This window comes from Lissotriton helveticus, chromosome 3_2 (genome assembly GCF_964261635.1).
Source record: "Lissotriton helveticus chromosome 3_2, aLisHel1.1, whole genome shotgun sequence".
Taxonomy (NCBI): domain Eukaryota; kingdom Metazoa; phylum Chordata; class Amphibia; order Caudata; family Salamandridae; genus Lissotriton; species Lissotriton helveticus.
This window is the reverse complement of record NC_136062.1, coordinates 84,443,852-84,460,897: the sequence shown is the minus strand read 5'-3', so window position 1 is coordinate 84,460,897 and position 17,046 is coordinate 84,443,852. Positions and strand designations below refer to the sequence as shown.

At 38.9% G+C, this 17,046-nt stretch overlaps 1 long non-coding RNA gene across 2 annotated transcripts in view; it reads right to left on the bottom strand.

Moving 5' to 3' along the window:
* Positions 1 to 258: 258 nt before the first annotated feature.
* The window catches only part of LOC144826225 (uncharacterized), a 50,210-nt gene continuing 33,422 nt past the window's right edge, over positions 259 to 17,046 (bottom strand). The window contains exons 4-5 of one of the 2 annotated variants that reach the window (XR_013609717.1): positions 3,284 to 3,399; positions 259 to 2,779 (exon numbers count right to left, since the gene is read on the bottom strand). This is a non-coding gene — a long non-coding RNA (uncharacterized LOC144826225). The remainder of the gene's footprint in view (positions 2,780 to 3,283; positions 3,400 to 17,046) is intronic. The other variant, XR_013609718.1, reaches the window with a different exon arrangement.

The window sequence follows — 17,046 nt, the reverse complement described above, 5'->3', positions numbered from 1 at the left end:
TTGTAACCACACAACAAACAATAAAGCAGTGAATAAATGAATAAATACCGTGAACAGCAAGAAATACAAAAAAATGGTTATTGTAGTTGTAATAGGAAGGTGGTAGGAATGATTCTTTGCGCAAAGAAACAATAATCAGTATAACATGCTCAAGGGATACAAAAACGGCCACACAACATTTTCAATGCGGAAGCAGAAGCTCCCGGAAACAGAATAAAGGTTATCCCAAGCAATTGTCCAACATAAATGCCCACAAGCTGTATTTTTTCATTTATTTTCAATCTTCAGTCTTATCCACACTCTTGTTATACACCCAAATGGTGTTGTAGCCAACCAACATGTGTTTCGTCCATGCAGTAAATCACTGACTTCCTCAGTGCTACAAAAATGAACAATACAATTCTATAACCAACTCTTAGCATTTTAAATAATCCCTAATCTAACTGGATTTGGGGAGACCAAACTAGGTCATCTTGTATTGAAAGTTAGTGCTTTTATATAGAACCCAAGCAGCAAAGAAAAGAGTAAAAATGAGAAAATTTTATTTGGGAACAAGAATTTCTTTCTTTTGGAAAAGAATCATCTATTCCAAAAAATGCTTGATTCCATGCTAAATAGTATTCCTCCTTTTGTGCACTAAATTCTAGAGGTGGTGGAGGTTAGAACATTACATGTGTGTACTTAAAAAGATAAGAAAGTAGGAAGGGGGGAACCACCAATTGTGTTAAATGCTCCAGAATTCACAGAAATGGTATACCACAATATTTACTCATGTTTGAGTTCTTGTGATCAAGGGGGAAAGTTTTACCCCCTCGCCTACACAGGCGTTCTACTCACAAAAGCTTATTTTTGTTCTGAACAGTATTGTCGTCTTTTATAAATTGTATCTCAAAGCTCTAATATCTACTGAGTGAAAAATGCACACCTTATAATCACACCTATACTGTTCATTTGGTTACAATAAGTAATCAATGTTGGATATACTACCTAAAATTTGTGGCTGCCTCAAAAATCTATTCTTCAATTATCCCACATTCCAATAGACCATGTAACATCCTTAGGGCCAAAAAATCATACAATTTTCAATTCAAGTCTCATTGTCGGCATATACTATCATACGAATGAAAAAGGCACCTTGTGTCACATCACAACCAGTCTTCTATATAACGTGTAAACTGTAAAGTCTTTCGACATAGGAAGTACATACTCGGTACTTATCATCCTACCCCTGTTATTAAACCCCAACTGAATTATCAGAAATGTGAACTGATCCGCATAAGTCTATTAGCCAAACACAATTCAGAAATGTTCTTACTGATCCTTCAGGCTTGTCTCCAAGAAGAGTACTCTTCGTGATAGCGTGCCACATCAGCATCATCTTATACCTGAATTTTGTATAAGAGCACCATCTGATCTCAAAGAGCCCTAAACATGGAAAACAGACTCCGTTTGCATTTGCTCCATACTTTATCACCATCTTGCAATAATCTAAGTATTCATACAAGTTAAGAGAAAATAAACTGATTAAATATTAACACCATAAGCCATTGTCTTATTTAGCAGAAAAACATGTCATGTCATAAAGCTTCAAAATATTTTAAATTTTTCTCGCAAATCAAAACACCACTTAATTATAAAAGAACGTAGCAGTCATGTAAGGATATGCTCCGTATACACTCCCATCGATTGGGCGTCATCTTCGTACAACCCAAGGACATTTTCACTTTAATAAAATTAACACATGATAAATTACTTAATTATTTCTCATCTCGAACCAGCACTTTATTATACAAGCGATACCTCTTAGCGATTCAAAGACCATTAGCCATGTATCTGTGGGCTTCAAATAGGAGGGAGGAAATTAAAAAAGTGGCTATATTGCTGATTCTCAATCATTTCGTTATATTTGAGAAATTACAAATAGGTCATATTTATAATTCTCTATAAGGCACACTTAATCTCCGTCTAGCTCAGGACATAACTCAGTTACGCCTAACATGGCCTAGGTCTAGACCCATATTCAAGGTCAAGCAGCCTCTTACCACTTGTTGTTTGTGCACAAACCCTGCTCACCCTGGGACAAGGCATTGCCATTTACTAAAAAACAGGCCTATACTCTACTCTCATGCCAGAGGGCAGTTGAAATTGAGCCAACCTGTGATCGGTCCTATGTTTGCAGAGAAATTCTCCCACACAGGTCCATTGTTAATTCCTATTCAGGTAAGGAGACGAGAAGAGGTGGTAAGACCCAGAGTAAGTAAAGAATAGTGCCAACGTGATAACCACATGCCACACATGCTTTATCAAGTACCTAAGAAGTATTGCAATTCCTAATCTATAGGAATGCAAACCCCTAGGGCAACTCAAATGTATTCACAATTTACATAATACATTTTTTTACATAAACATATAGGGACAACAAAACCACATTATAAACAAATACAGATGTTATTTTATTTAAACAATACAATATAAATCTTAAATTATATAATTCACATACATACTTCAATCATAACTGCATTTACTCTAAAATCATTCTACACAATAAGAAAAAGGTACACAAACAGGATAATGGCAACAAAGGTATGATGAACTGATAATATCTCGTGTTTCCTAGTATATAATAAACATTTCATCAAAGTCGAAAGTCACTGGTCTACAAACATAAGAGATAATACAATCGACTAACAATCAGTGGCTGGAACACAAATTCCTTTCTGTGCACGTTTCGGCAAAAAGTGTCTTTTTCAGGAATGCCACATAGACACTTGTGTAGTACCTGTAAATATAAAAAAAATATATGTAGTCCCAACAACAAATCAATTAATAAAAATGAGGATTTTAATGCGTTGTATTTGTTAACTTAATAGTGGTAAAGGCACAAGGAATGTTCTGGAGAGAAAGAAAAGAAAAAAAAAGAAAAATAAGTGTAAGATTAAGACCCTGATGTACCAAAGAAATGATGCAACAAACCCATAGAGAAGAAATATATGTGCATCATGCCAATATGGTGTGCAGCCAAACCGTAGACTATATATACATGCACTACTCTGTGACCCTCTAGATGACATAAAAAACTTTTTGTGCTCTTAATGCACTAAGACCTACAAAGTGACATAAAAGAAAAAGTTTAAATTTGTACCCGGGTATAGCCTCTATAAAGATCTATGAATCGATGTTCTAATAATGATGATTAAAATGTGCTTGCAAAAAGTAGAGAGCGAGGTCATATGTAGCCGTTAATTTATTTTGTCTAATAATTTAGATAGTGCCAAATTATTACCTAGTTGTGCCTTTATTGACCAGAGTGGTGTAAGGTGACTCTTACACAGGCAATCCGCAAAACCTAATGGCAGACAAACTCGAGCAGGTAGTCAAAGACACAGTGAATATGAATACCTAGGATAGAAATAACAAGGCTCATTCATGATAAAGAAAATTCGAAAAGACAAGGCTTTATTGGCAAAAAGGAGCTGTGCACTCACCTAATTCCTGATCTATTTTTAGTCCCTTACTTACTGCATGCAATTTAATAATCCGTTGGGCTTCACTCTGTCTCAACTTAGGTACTGAGTTTCTACTCCTCACATCAATTGGTATAGATTCAATCCCATGAAATCCTTTGCATGAGTTGCAATCGGGTACCTCTCATGCAATTTTTTTAAAGCTTTGAAATGTTCCACAAATTGGTTCCTGAGTGGTCAGATGGTACTACCCACATAAATCTTTTTGCATTTATAAATGATCACATAAACAACACATTTTGTGGTACTGTCCATGTGTGAACAAATAACAAATGTACGTGAATTATTGTATCCCGATTCCTTAACTCCATGTATTGACAACATGCGCATATTACAATTACCACATCTGTATGAGCCCTTGTTAAGTCTATGTAACCATGTTTACCGAGTTGTTTGCATCTTGGGATAACTAGGACTCACTATATTACGTATTGTCTTGCCTTTACGGTAAGTAATATTTGGGGGGGTCCATGATGAATTGTTGTATTGTCAAGTCTGATGTGAGAAGCGACCAGTGTCATCTAAGTATGTTATACACTTTTTGTGACCCCAAGTGATAGCCTCTGAATAATGTCTTTGTATTCTTGTTTTTTACTTTGTCCTTAAGAGTACCACTCTATTTTAGTCTTGTTTTGGCTCTTAGGATTACATCTTTATCATATCCTCATGTCAAGAATCGATGTTCTATGTCCATAATATTAAGCATGAATTCAATATCATTATGACAGTTTTTCCTGGCTCTTAGCATCTCCCTGAATGGAATTGACTCAATCTGGCTTCTAGGGTGAGAGCTGCAGGCATTAGCAAAGAATTACAAGAAGTTGTTTTCCTGCCTATTCATTTTTCCTTGGTGGACATATAACTCAACATCTAGAAATGCAGTTTTCTCACCATTATATGTCATGGTAAATTAACTTATACACATTGTTATTCATAAATTCAATTCAGGCACCAAATTGTTCAGACAAGAAAATGCCAGAATTGTATCTTAAAATCTAACTTCTCCATTAAAGAGGATATCAAATTACAAATCATTAGACACTAACATGAATTTTTGTACCTGTTCCCAATCAAAAGTTAATACTTATTAAATAAAATAAGGTAACTCAATGTTGTTCAATGAGAGAGGTAGACCTTGCAATTGTGAAAAACAAATGTAAGAGTTTTTCACTACCACGATATGTGCAACGTAAAAGTACATGTCCAACTGTCCAAAATGTTTAGGCCATAACGTAGGGGTGACTTACATGTATTAAAAAAGAATTTAACGCCAGGTAAAAATATTTATTTTGTGAGGTTGAAATAGCAGTTTAAAACTGCACACAGGCTACAGTGATGTACCTGAGACATGTTTAAAAAGGCTACTTAAGTGGGTGGTACACTAATTGTTGCAGGCCCACTAGTATAATTTATTTCCAGGCCCAAGGTACATGTTGTACCACTTTACTAGGGACTTTTAAGTAAATTAAATGTGCCAATTGGGTTCGCGCCAAATTCACCATCTTTATAGAAGTGATCTCACGCACTTTAGTGCTGGTTAGTCGTAAGGCCAGCTAAAACAAATACAGCAAAATGCGAGGGTTTAAGGCAAAATGCTTGGAGGACCACCACGCCTAGGATGTCACTTGTAAAGGTTCTTGAATTGGAGGGCATGTAGTGGTAAGGGTACAGATTTTAAATGTTACTGTTATCCCCTCACACATTTTCTAGGGCGTTGCAGAATAACAGTTTTCAGTTTTCTAGACCACACGGCACCAAGGACTTAGTCAATATGCCAAACCGAATCACAAAACAAGTTGGAATGCAACCAATACATAACCCATTGAGCAATGTTTGCCTAAGATGGGTTTCTCGTAATGATTAATCACTTGAGACTAGACAGGGGCACTTAGTAGAAACCCAAATCCTTTTTTCATAAATGGATAACACACTCGGCCAGCACTAGAAAACAGAATATATACATATCAAACTGTTAATTTTAAAATCCCAACCTAATACAAATGATGTGAATTATAACAGTGCAGAGGTGGAAATAAGAATGAATACTGTAAACAGCAAGAAATACTCTAACATGGTTATTGTATTTGTAACAGTGACATAATTGTTTGCTATTTCTAGGCACTAGGATAGCTGTAGCAGAGCGATGAATAGCAATCCTATCTGGAGTTACAAAGGTGGTGCACACTTGCATAGCTGATTCAGAACAGGACTCTTGTTCCATCTGAATAGCAATTCTGCTGTTTTTGTCACAGAGCAGCTTTGTGTATCGAAGAACAGCTGGGGCTGTAAACTGCATCATGTGGTGTTAGCAGCGTCGGAATATGCCTAGCGAGCAGGACTCCCAGGTAGTTATGTCAGGATGCCCCGTGACCTCAAGTAGTGAGGTATGGATGGTGTCCCAGTAGTTCTGTAGGGTGGGACAGTCCCAGAATCTGTGTAGAAATGCTGTGCTAGGGGTCTAGCTACAGGGGGTAGTAAAACTGTGACTCCGGGTAGTAGAGTTGAAGTCATGCCGGTGTCAGGTAGGCTCGGTGTAGGATAACAAATTGTATATTTTTGAAACAAGAGTTTCAGGATACTTTCTTTGGGAATTCCAGGGCATGCTCCCACTCTTTATCATGTAGTGGTGTTTCAAACTCCTCTTTCCTATTTCGGTCTCAGTTGGGTAAGTGATGCTAGTTCCCAGATGGGCTTGTATTTCCAAGTAATTAAGTGACGGCCAGGGCCCATGGACAGTACTGTGTTGAGCACTGGGTGAGTTGCAGGTTCACCCCATGTTTGACCTTTCTTGATAGCAGTGGCGCCAAGATCTCCTCTCTACTTCAAGCCATGTTCACTTTTATAATGCCTGATGAGAGGCATGTTAACAACTGCTAGAGTAAGCAATCAATTTAAAGAAGCTATTTAAAAAAAATGACCAAAACGTAACATCCAATCACTAACCTTATATAAACTATGAATCGCTTCTGTGGACTGTGTTACATCAGATGTGTACATATTAAACTGATTGGGTGCGGCAAAATTGTTAAAACTACCATTCAGAAACTTGAATCAGATACTGGTAGTTTTATCTAATGGTATAAGAGAGACACACTGGGCATTCGTTTTACAATAGTACTTCTTTCCCGGGATGGGTGGACAATGCCGACATTTGGTTTTGTTTTTTTAGTCTGAGGTGCGAAATAGAATGTTAACCTCTGCGGCTAGCTTTTTTGGAAGTAACACTCCCACCATTATTCATTTATGTTTGACCGAGCATACCTCTTTTTTTTCTCTTATATTCACTGATCCATAATTTTGCAAGAGTGAAGTTCAAGCCAATACATTCTGCCTTAACAATTTGGAAACCGTGGTGTTGAATGTTTGCAATACCTCCTTATCGGGGGAAGTATTTGCTTATTAATATTTTTCAGGATCATATTTGCAGCATCTGGGCTTGCAAAAGACCTTGGCACAATTAGCTGTTTAAATAAGGAAAGTATTAGAACATTTGTGAACTGCAATATTTACAAATAAGAGATATTCTGTTTAATATTGACCACGGAAAAATAAACGAGCACAACATTCAATTGATGTAACATTCAGATGGATGGTCCTCATACCACTACAATCCAACCTCTCTATCGACTATTTTTGGCAATGTTAGACTGTGATCTTTAATGCGTTGACATCTATGTGAACCAAAGATATGAATACATTGATTTCAAAGGAGGTTTTGTCGCACTTTGTTAAACTGAACCATGAGATTTTTAGAGGTGCAAATTTAAAATTAGAACATTGTTAAGCCATTAAAAGATTATAGTATAGCTCTGTAAACTTGTTTAAATGGAATTTCTAAATGTCCCAGGTGCCAATCAGAAGGGGCGTGGTATTTATGTGTTCACAAATTGGAATGCCAGGCGAGGTGTCTGAGATGCAGTGACAGAAGTAGTTAAGGATAACATAAGGATAACTTTCATTCTGAGATGGTATTGACTACAAATGTAATAATAATGGGTTCTGATAAGAATGTCTCAAATTTAGCTAGGGGTTTAACTGTGATTGCTGTTACAGCTGTTCGTCACTGTATTTTCAATCAAAGGATTAGCTGTGAGTCACCTGGGGTACACAGTGGTGAGTGACATTCCGGAACGCCTTTGAGATGAACATTAAAAAAATTTCTAGCAAGAGGCATAAATTAGCGCCAATGCGTTGGCCTATTTGGGGCCAGTTTATTTATGACATCTAACACATGATGTAAAGTTTTTCATAAATACATGAATATGATCTGATACTTTGAGACTGATAACACAATCAAGCTAACCATCACTATTTCTTCCTCTTCTACCTTAAACTAAATTAACTGACTATGGGGTCACTATTATCATTCTGAATTTTGTATTTATTGATATACAATAATTGAAATATTAAACATGATTCATTTGCTGTAATTATATACGTTATATTTATAAATAAAGCGAGAGAAAATATACAAAAGTCGTCCATCAAACAGCCAGTCAGCCCAAAATACTATGGTAATCTCCTATTAGTTCTTCACAGGAATAATTAGTAAACAGACAACTAGACTCCTGCAACAAATTGCCTCATGCTGCATGCTAGACCCACATTCGTCCAGAACGCGTTCATGCCATTGTTGCTCATGCTTTACAACACATTTGCCTTTATAATGTATTGTATCACTTTGTTGTACTTAAACACACACACACCCTCTTTTTTAACTAACCCACCCAAAATCCTTTTCAAATCCCTTACCTCCCTTTACGACTACCTGCGACTGAAATCTAAAAATCCCTTACTACCCTTTACTGTTACCAATCCGTAAATCATTAAAAAAAAATGCTTTACCCATTCTGGAACACTTAAAAACCACTTACTACCCATTTCCCCTACAATACCTGTAACCTAAAATTCCCTTACTAGAGGTTACCCTTATTCATCCCAGATTCCTTGAAACCCATAATACCCCTTACCCATCTTTGAACCCTAAAAGTCCTTAGTAACCTTTAACCGTACCAACCCATGGTATAAGTGAATAATGTGAGTGTGTGTATATATATATATATATATATATATATATATATATATATATATATATATATATATATATATATATATATATATATTCACTGAAAAATACATAGGCTTTACAGACGTTATAGTTAGAAATTAGCATTTAAAAAACCTTTGGAATTCACACAATAGGTTTCAGGGACGTTATAGTTAGTTGGACATTTGACTCATATAAACCTAGAAAAATTAGCTAACTATTACTCGTGTGCCCACAATGCACTGCTGATGGCATCACATATTACATCACTCATGACATGGTCAGTGACATCACTCATGGCATCTCAAATGACATCACTGATGACATCATCCAGTGAATGTGTGTTTCTGTAAAGTTTAAATATTTTTCATATATATCTATGCCAAGGTGTATTGAAGAATGAGTGAATTTACAAGTGCCTGAAGGGATTTTTTAGTAGGTGCGTGACTGACTGTATAAGTGAGTGATTGAATTGGTCTTACTGAATGCTTGGGTTAGCGACTAAACTGTGTGAAAGTCTGTGTTAGTCTCTCAGTTGATGTGTAAGCGGCTGCATGAGTTGGTGAGTAGCTACATGAGTGTCTATATGGGGTATTGATTTGTTGTCTGAGTATCTGTATGGGTGCCTGAGTGTCTGTGTGGGTGGGTAGGGGTGGGTGTGGCTCAGTGCATAGATGTCTGAGTGGGTGATTCACTGGTTGTAGGGATTCAAAAGTGCATCTGGGAATGGCTGTTTGGGTGAGTTAGTGTGTGTATGGGTGTGTTAGTGAGTGAATGAATGTCTCAGTGGTATATGTGTGAGTAACTACATATGTTTTAAGGCAGTATATGTGAGTGTTGGAGTATATAAATGACTATACGTGAGAGTAAGTTATTTGAAGAGTGGGTGTATAAATGAGTGTCTGCTTGTATCTGTGATTGTATAAGACAGTAAGTATGCGTTAGTATCTGCATAAATATGCCATGTTGTGTGTGTATAAATAACTGAGTTGGTGTGTATAACTGTATACATGAGTAAATGGGTATGTGATTGATTCTTTGCATGACTGACTAGGTGTGTGAGTAACTCTATGGATGAGTGGTGGAGTGTGACTGTATGTATAGGTGTATGAGTGCATATTATAGTTCTGTATTGATGAGTAACTGCGTGTATAAGTGACTGGATGTGTGTGTAGACCTAGGAAATAGTGGGTGGTATGTAGTATCTGGCATTGTTGTATGTATGGTTTCAAAAATAGTAGTCTGTATTTTAGAGTGGGTGTATCAAAGTTTATATTAGGGCATCAGTATGTGCATCAGATTATCACATGGATGATGTCATCAGTGATGGAATCAGTGTTGTCAATTGAGATGTCATCAGTGATGTCACTGACCATGTCATGAGTGATGTAATATGTGATGTCATCAGCAGTGCATTGCAGGCGCTCGAGTTATAGTTAGCTCAACTAACTATAACGGGAGAATTACTCTGGTTTTATATGAGTTAATTGTCCAATTAACTATAACGTCCCTGAAACCTATGGTTTTTTAGTGAATTTCAAAGCTTTTTTAAATGCTAATTCCTAACTATAACGTCTGTAAAACCTGTTTTTTTTCAGTGAATTTCAAAAGTTTTTTATATGTTAATTCCATATTTTAATATTTATAAAACATATCTTTTTTCTATTTGTTTTTTGTAATATTTTGGAACTCTCTTATCCTTTTTTTTAACTTTAAAAATGATGTAATATTTTATATCTTCAAAAAAAATGTATTTTTTTTTTCTTTTAGAAAACTGGAGTCCCGTACCTGTAGGGTACCAAGCTCCATCAGTACGCAAATCCTATCTGGCATATTGCTAACCTCGTAAATGATGCGCATTTCGTATGCGACGGGTTCGCAGCACCACGTCCCGCGTAACATCATATACATATGAGGTCGCGCCAGCTGCTACTTTGGTATTCGACGGGTTCGCAGTACCAAGCCCCGCGTTACGTCATGTATGTATGGGGTCTGCCCACTGAGCTTTGTGTATGCGATGAGTGCACGCTGCCAGGCCCTGTGTTATGTCATAGACATACGGTGTCACGCTGGGTACGGCATTCTCTAATTTTTTTTAATGTCTCAAAGCTATATCTAAATAACTTTAAAGTGTATATGAGAGCAAGCGATAATCTAAAATATGTTAAACATTTATATATTTCTAACTGTAATAAACTTACATTATGGTAAATATATTTTCTCAAAAGTGCGTTAGTGCAGTCTCCTTGCGCGATGGGTGCACGATTGCCATGTGAACTTAAAAAAAAATTTGATTAGTTTGTAACATTTCCCATAGTAGCAGTTTGAGAACGCCACCAATTTTAGTCATTCTCTCTACAGCATTTGATGAGACACACCTCTTCTTTTTTTAAAACGTTTTGCTATGTACATATATCTTACACTACACACAACATGCAACCATCATCTTCATCAATATTCATGGTCTGTAAAGTAGCCTTCCACCTGTGATAGTCATGCACCTAGAAGTTACATAACCAAAGTTTTCCCCACTGCCAGAGGTAACATGGTTGCATACGCTCTCCACAGCACAATGTAATGTGGTACGGCCCAGGGACAGTATCATGCATAGAAAATGAACACACGGACACAGATAGATAGGAGAAGTGGGTACTGGCACGTGCGTTCAACTCCTTTTTATTACCAGGGTCACATATCCAGTGACGTCTGTGCTGGATGCGTGTGAGGTGAGTGTAAACCAGTCCTCAGGGAATGGTTGCTGCTAGAATCAACTACAACAGTAATCATTGGATCACACACAGAGATTCAATAATAAAAGGGTCAATTGTTTGTGCTGCAGTAAGGTAGGGACAGTAGATGTGAAATAATGCACAAAAGATTCTATTGTAAAAGAACCATAACTTGTGGCATATTTAGACACAGGCAGTAGATCTGAAATAATACACAAAAATATTGTATCATAAAGGGTCCATCAGTTCCAGTGCACTCAGATAGCCATATCAAAAGCATTCAGCATGTGCACAGCCAACGATGGTGCGTGCTGCGGGCGGGCTGTACTAGGAGCAATGTTTGTTGCCTACAGAACTGCATCATCTGAAATAGCGACTCGTTCTGAATTGTGAACACTGCTGTCTGCAGTGTAGGCCAGAGAGAGTGGTCGGCAAGGGCCCACAGCCACATGGCGTTGACTTGAGCTGCCCAGTTTGTAATACACAAAGCAACAAAAAGCGTGTGCGGAGCCTGCGATGATGTGTATGCGTAGTGCGGTCGAGGTGCACTGGAGCAATGTCTTTTGCCTACAGGACAGCATATTCTACAATAGCGACTCGTTGTGAACACTACTGTCGGCAGTGTAAATTGAAGGCAGTAGTCAGCACAGACATCCCTGAATACTTTTTCTCACTTTCTCTTCATAAAATACAACAACATAAATTACAAAAACTGTGCAATAAATACATCAAAAAAATTCGAATTGCGGTCTCTGCTGTCCACGGTGTAGACTGTTATTCAGTGTTCTTTTCCACTACCAAGAGGAATTTGGTCATTGTAGCAAACCTATAACTCATTTAAAAAAGTGTCTTCAAGCAAGTATACTAAAATGATATTGTGTATATTTCAATAGACATTGTAGTTAGCTGCCTACTGGATTCTGTGATTAAACAATCACCACTCGATTGGAATTGTGAGCCCTGCTGACCGCAGTGTAGGCCAGAGGCAGTGGTCAGTAATGCCTCACAGACGCGTGCCATTGGATTCGGAATCACAGAGTTGGTTGACCCTGATCGGAGGGGGTACACAGAAATCATCACAGACTTTAACTTCTGACATCCTCAATCATAGAATCAAGACCCCGTTTCACTGTTTGGACCTGCTGTACTGGGATGTAGTCCAGCCACTGCAGTCGGCCAAACCCAATCATGTGCAGCAGTTCGCCACAGAAGCACAGAGTGTGATGTACCTCATTTCGGAGGGAGTTGTATGAAAACCAAGCAGCAGGTAATATCAGACATCGTTCATTGTGGGATCAAGACACCATTCCACTGTTGGACCTAGAGTTGATTGCACCTGGTTGAAGGGAGTACCTTCATCTCTACTCACAGTGCATTTCTAACATCGTTCATTGTGGGATCAAGACACCATACCACTGTTGGAACCTAGAGTTGGTTGCACCTGGTCGAAGGGAGTACCTTCATCTCCACTCTCAGATGCAGTTCGAACATCGTCCATTGTGGGATCAAGACACCGTTCCCATGTTAGTACCTGTTGGACTACTGTGTTAGTAGTATACAGAGCACTCCATGGTGCTGGGCCTCAGGCTGGGCACTGTGTGCCTGTGTCTCGGTAGCCAGCGTTGATCTCAGGAGCCTTCCGAGTTTGCAGACCTCAGCCCAGGAGCTTCCGCCAGCACGTGGTGGGCCCTCTTTCACATACGGGAGTGTCTAAAGGTGAACTGTGGGGCATATGTGCGTCGCAGCGGCCATGCCAGTTTCTTGGTACCAGCAGGCTGAGAGCATCATTCACGCAGCCACTTTCGCTCACTGTGTCAGGCTCGTGGCGATGTAAGCTGTGCAGACCTGGCAGACAAGTTCACCATTCCATAAGAGAACCACACCCAGAGAAACGTGTCTTTTATTCATACCCCTACGCTAGTCTTGCATATGCCGAGCCAGCTCACTACACTAAAGATTTGCGGGGGAGGGGGCACTTACGCGCTATGTTTTCATAATCTTCCCTACTGACTGTACTATTATGGTTGCATCCACTGTCCACTTTACTCAATAGACCATCAGTGTATGTTGATATGTACATGTCTGTGCTCTGCATACTCACGTCTGTCTGGCACATCCCCTCAACACTTTGCATTGTATAATTTTATAATTGAGAATCACTTGCCACCTTTGCACATACTTTGCTCCCATCTCTACCCGCATTCTGCATTTTGTGGCAGAGGTGCCATGCCGTGTTTGGTTTATGTACATGGCTAGCCACGGTTCCCATAGTACGTAGTGTTGTTGTGTCTGCTAGGTATACATATTGTTTGTCATGTTGTATGTGATTATATAAGGTAGCTCGTTTATTCACGAGCAGTGGGTTCTCTCATTTACATATCACTGTCTTAAAGAGGATACAGAGGTTTTTCTCACAGGTGAAAAGTGCGACCACAATGGCAGTCATTCATTACTATACAAGAATGTCCAACTGCATGAACCTTCTAAGCTTACAGTCCCCAATCTTGCGTGCTTTCTTAAAAGCACGGCAACTCCCACAATCACACCAACATTCACACAGCTTTCTAACGGCAGTTATCTGTTTCTTAATAACATGGACTGCTATGGAATGTGAGCTGGTATACTGTATGTCCTTACTGTTTCAAACCGAGTAACATCCTGTGGCAATGTCTATTCCCACCCACACAAATTAACTCCCAAAGTTCACCTTGGCCTTCAACACCTACTATGAAAACAGATTTCATTAAACTGAGCAAATTGAAAGCGCTTTTGTTTCAAACAGAAGTGTCCCTCATTTTTGCAAAAGAAATTTGTCGACTGCAGATAGCACGAACTTCAAGTAAAATACAGTCCCTTTTAAATACAAACCTCCCATTACACTTTGTGAATTGTTACACAATTTTCAACACACCTGACACTCAAGCTCTGGCACACTTTTTTAACACTGTCTCCTCCGGCCTTGTCACAGGCGTTCAAACTGTTTTTGGTATAATACCAGACTTAATTTTTGCTTGTAAAAAATAGCTGCGCTCCCTGTAGTAACAAGCATATCCGACAGAATACATCTCTACGCGAAGCTACAGCAATACAGTGGAAAAAATTGAACAACTTTTCAGCTGCCTGCCTCTATCCATTATCGGAGCCAGCTAGAACATGACATTTATTTACACAGATGCAATCTGCGTGCAACCATCTTTTTATTGCAAAGCGTACCCATTCACCTGGCAAATGGATCTATGCCTTGCCAACATCCCAACAATCGCTCCCGATATCCAGCAGGCAATGGAGTATCTTGAAAACCATGAATTTGATTGTTCAGGCAGTAGAGCAATGGCAGATGCAACGCAGAAAGATATCCTGGCAGAATGGGATTCCTGCACAGCCGCAAAAGATCTCCTGCAACGTGCGACCTTTGACAACATCGCAGATTGCCAGCAAATTCAAATTGCCACTCCAACATTCGAGGAACATTACAGTCCCTTCAAGGATATGAATTTGATCGCTTCGCTTTTCTCACACGATGGCAAAAATCGCCTCTTGGAACATTACGTATCTCAAGCCACTGAAGAACTTCCAGACTGCAATCTCCAAGACTTGTAAGAAATTCACGTTATTCTTGGATTGATTTTTTCCAACTTTTTTGACTTTTTCCTATAATTTTTTTTAATACACTTCAATTGAACTATTTCCATATAATAACTTTCTAAGTATGCTCAGGCATTTGAACTCTATTTTCTTTATTGCCCCTTACGTCTTCAGCTTAACCAGGGATGGGTGATGTATGGCTTATGCAAATATGCCATTTACTTGCTAAATTAGCCTAAACCCAACATCCATTTTGAAACCATGTCTATTCTTTGTTCACACGTCTCTCTGCCTCCCTGTTATCCACGAAGCTCTTTCACACAAATTAGCTCATCTGCAGCCTCTGCTCACGAGCTGGCGATCAAGATAAAAAAAAATACGACCTTGTTTAGGAATTGGTGGCACAGTGTGGTAATCATATCCTACCTTTATTTTCATTATAGAATTTAGTCATTCATGTCTAATAGCTATTGTTTATGTCACATGGATGTGTACCATGTAATGTGGAATTCACTGATGCAGGAGCTTAGGTTTGAATACAGCAGAAGCGTTGGAGTTTGCCTCAGCTCGATGCCTTAGCTCTTGCACAAGAATGTTTTTTTGAAAGGGCTGAAGACAATAATGTATGATTTGATGAGAAGGGTACCAAATGTGCTTCTGAGAAGCGCAGTGTTTGTGTTCCTCCTTAAAGTTCCGTTGTGGGTAGAACTATTACCAATTCTGACACGCACCAGATTGAGCCTATTGTAGAAGAGATTGCTGACTGTTCTGCTGTTGATAATTTTGTGTTACAAAAAAGGAATACCAGGGTACCTAAGAAGTTTGATGATTACATTTTGCAATATTTTAGTTTTTTTTGTTTTCTTAAAGGATACATGTGGTAATCGTATCCTACCTTTATTTTCATTATAGAATTTAGAGTCATTAATGTCTAATAGGTATTGTTTATGTCACATGGAACTGTAACATGTAATGTGGAATTCAATGATGCGGGAGCTTACGTTTGAATACAGCATAAGCGGTTGGAGTTTGCTTCAGCTGGATGCCTTAGCTCTTACACCAGTAGGTCCATTTATGGCACTTAAATAAATACACTTTTTGTATATAACTTGCAGACTCCATCGCTTTATCACACACAGCCACTTTCTTAAACACACCTGATTTCACCATTTGTCTTCTGTGGCATTGCAACATTCTGCATTATATTCTTCACGATTATTTCTTTATTCCTGCTTGCTAAAACACAGCATTCGAGTCTTCAGACCAGTAGGGGTGAGTAGTTCGCTTCCCGCTCCCAGTATAGAATAAACGCATACTAACACTACTTACACAGGTATGCTACAGCAGCCAGTATCCTACAGCGCCCACAGCACACCACTTTACAGCAATCAGCTTAGGCTCACGGTTTCAGCCAGAGTCTTCAGACCGGTAGGAGTGAGTAGTATGCTTCCCACTCCCACTCCCGCTATAGTCTAAACGCATACTAACACCACTTGTACAGCGATGCTACAGCGGCCAGTGTGCTTCAGAGCCCAGAGCACATCAGTTCACAGCAATCAGCTCATGGTTTAGGCGCACAGTTTAATCCCCGAGTGCACTCAGCACCATCTCACTCTGGGCAAAACAGCACTGTCACACCGGTAGGGGTGAATGCTTCACACTCCCTTTATAGCACACCCTAACCACCCCACAGAGCTCACAGCGCTCCTACCCTCCTCTTTCCTACTTTTTCCCTCTTTTTTCCCTTTACTCGTGTCAACAGAATCACAAAATTGCTGACAACACCTCCTAGTTGCAACCATTCGCAGTCAATGACCAGCAAGCTCGTGCTCGTAACGCATCAGCCAATCAGATGGCAGAATTCCCAAATATCGATATCTGTAAATTTCGATATTGCTCCAAAATCACCGAATGGATTTACACCAAATAAACAATAGCGTGCTTTCTAAACCAAGACCCTTCTCCCTGCCAAATTTGGGGCAATTCCGATCACCTGTTCGACCTGTAGCCTCGTTTAAAGTTTCCTATGGAAATTGCATGGAGGAAATACGTTTTGGCACACCCCCTTTTTTCTCGACCCCCTTGACGAATCACCCCCAAACTTTTGACATACGAGCTGATATGAACAAAGAATTTGTTTAGAACATTTAATGAAGATTCG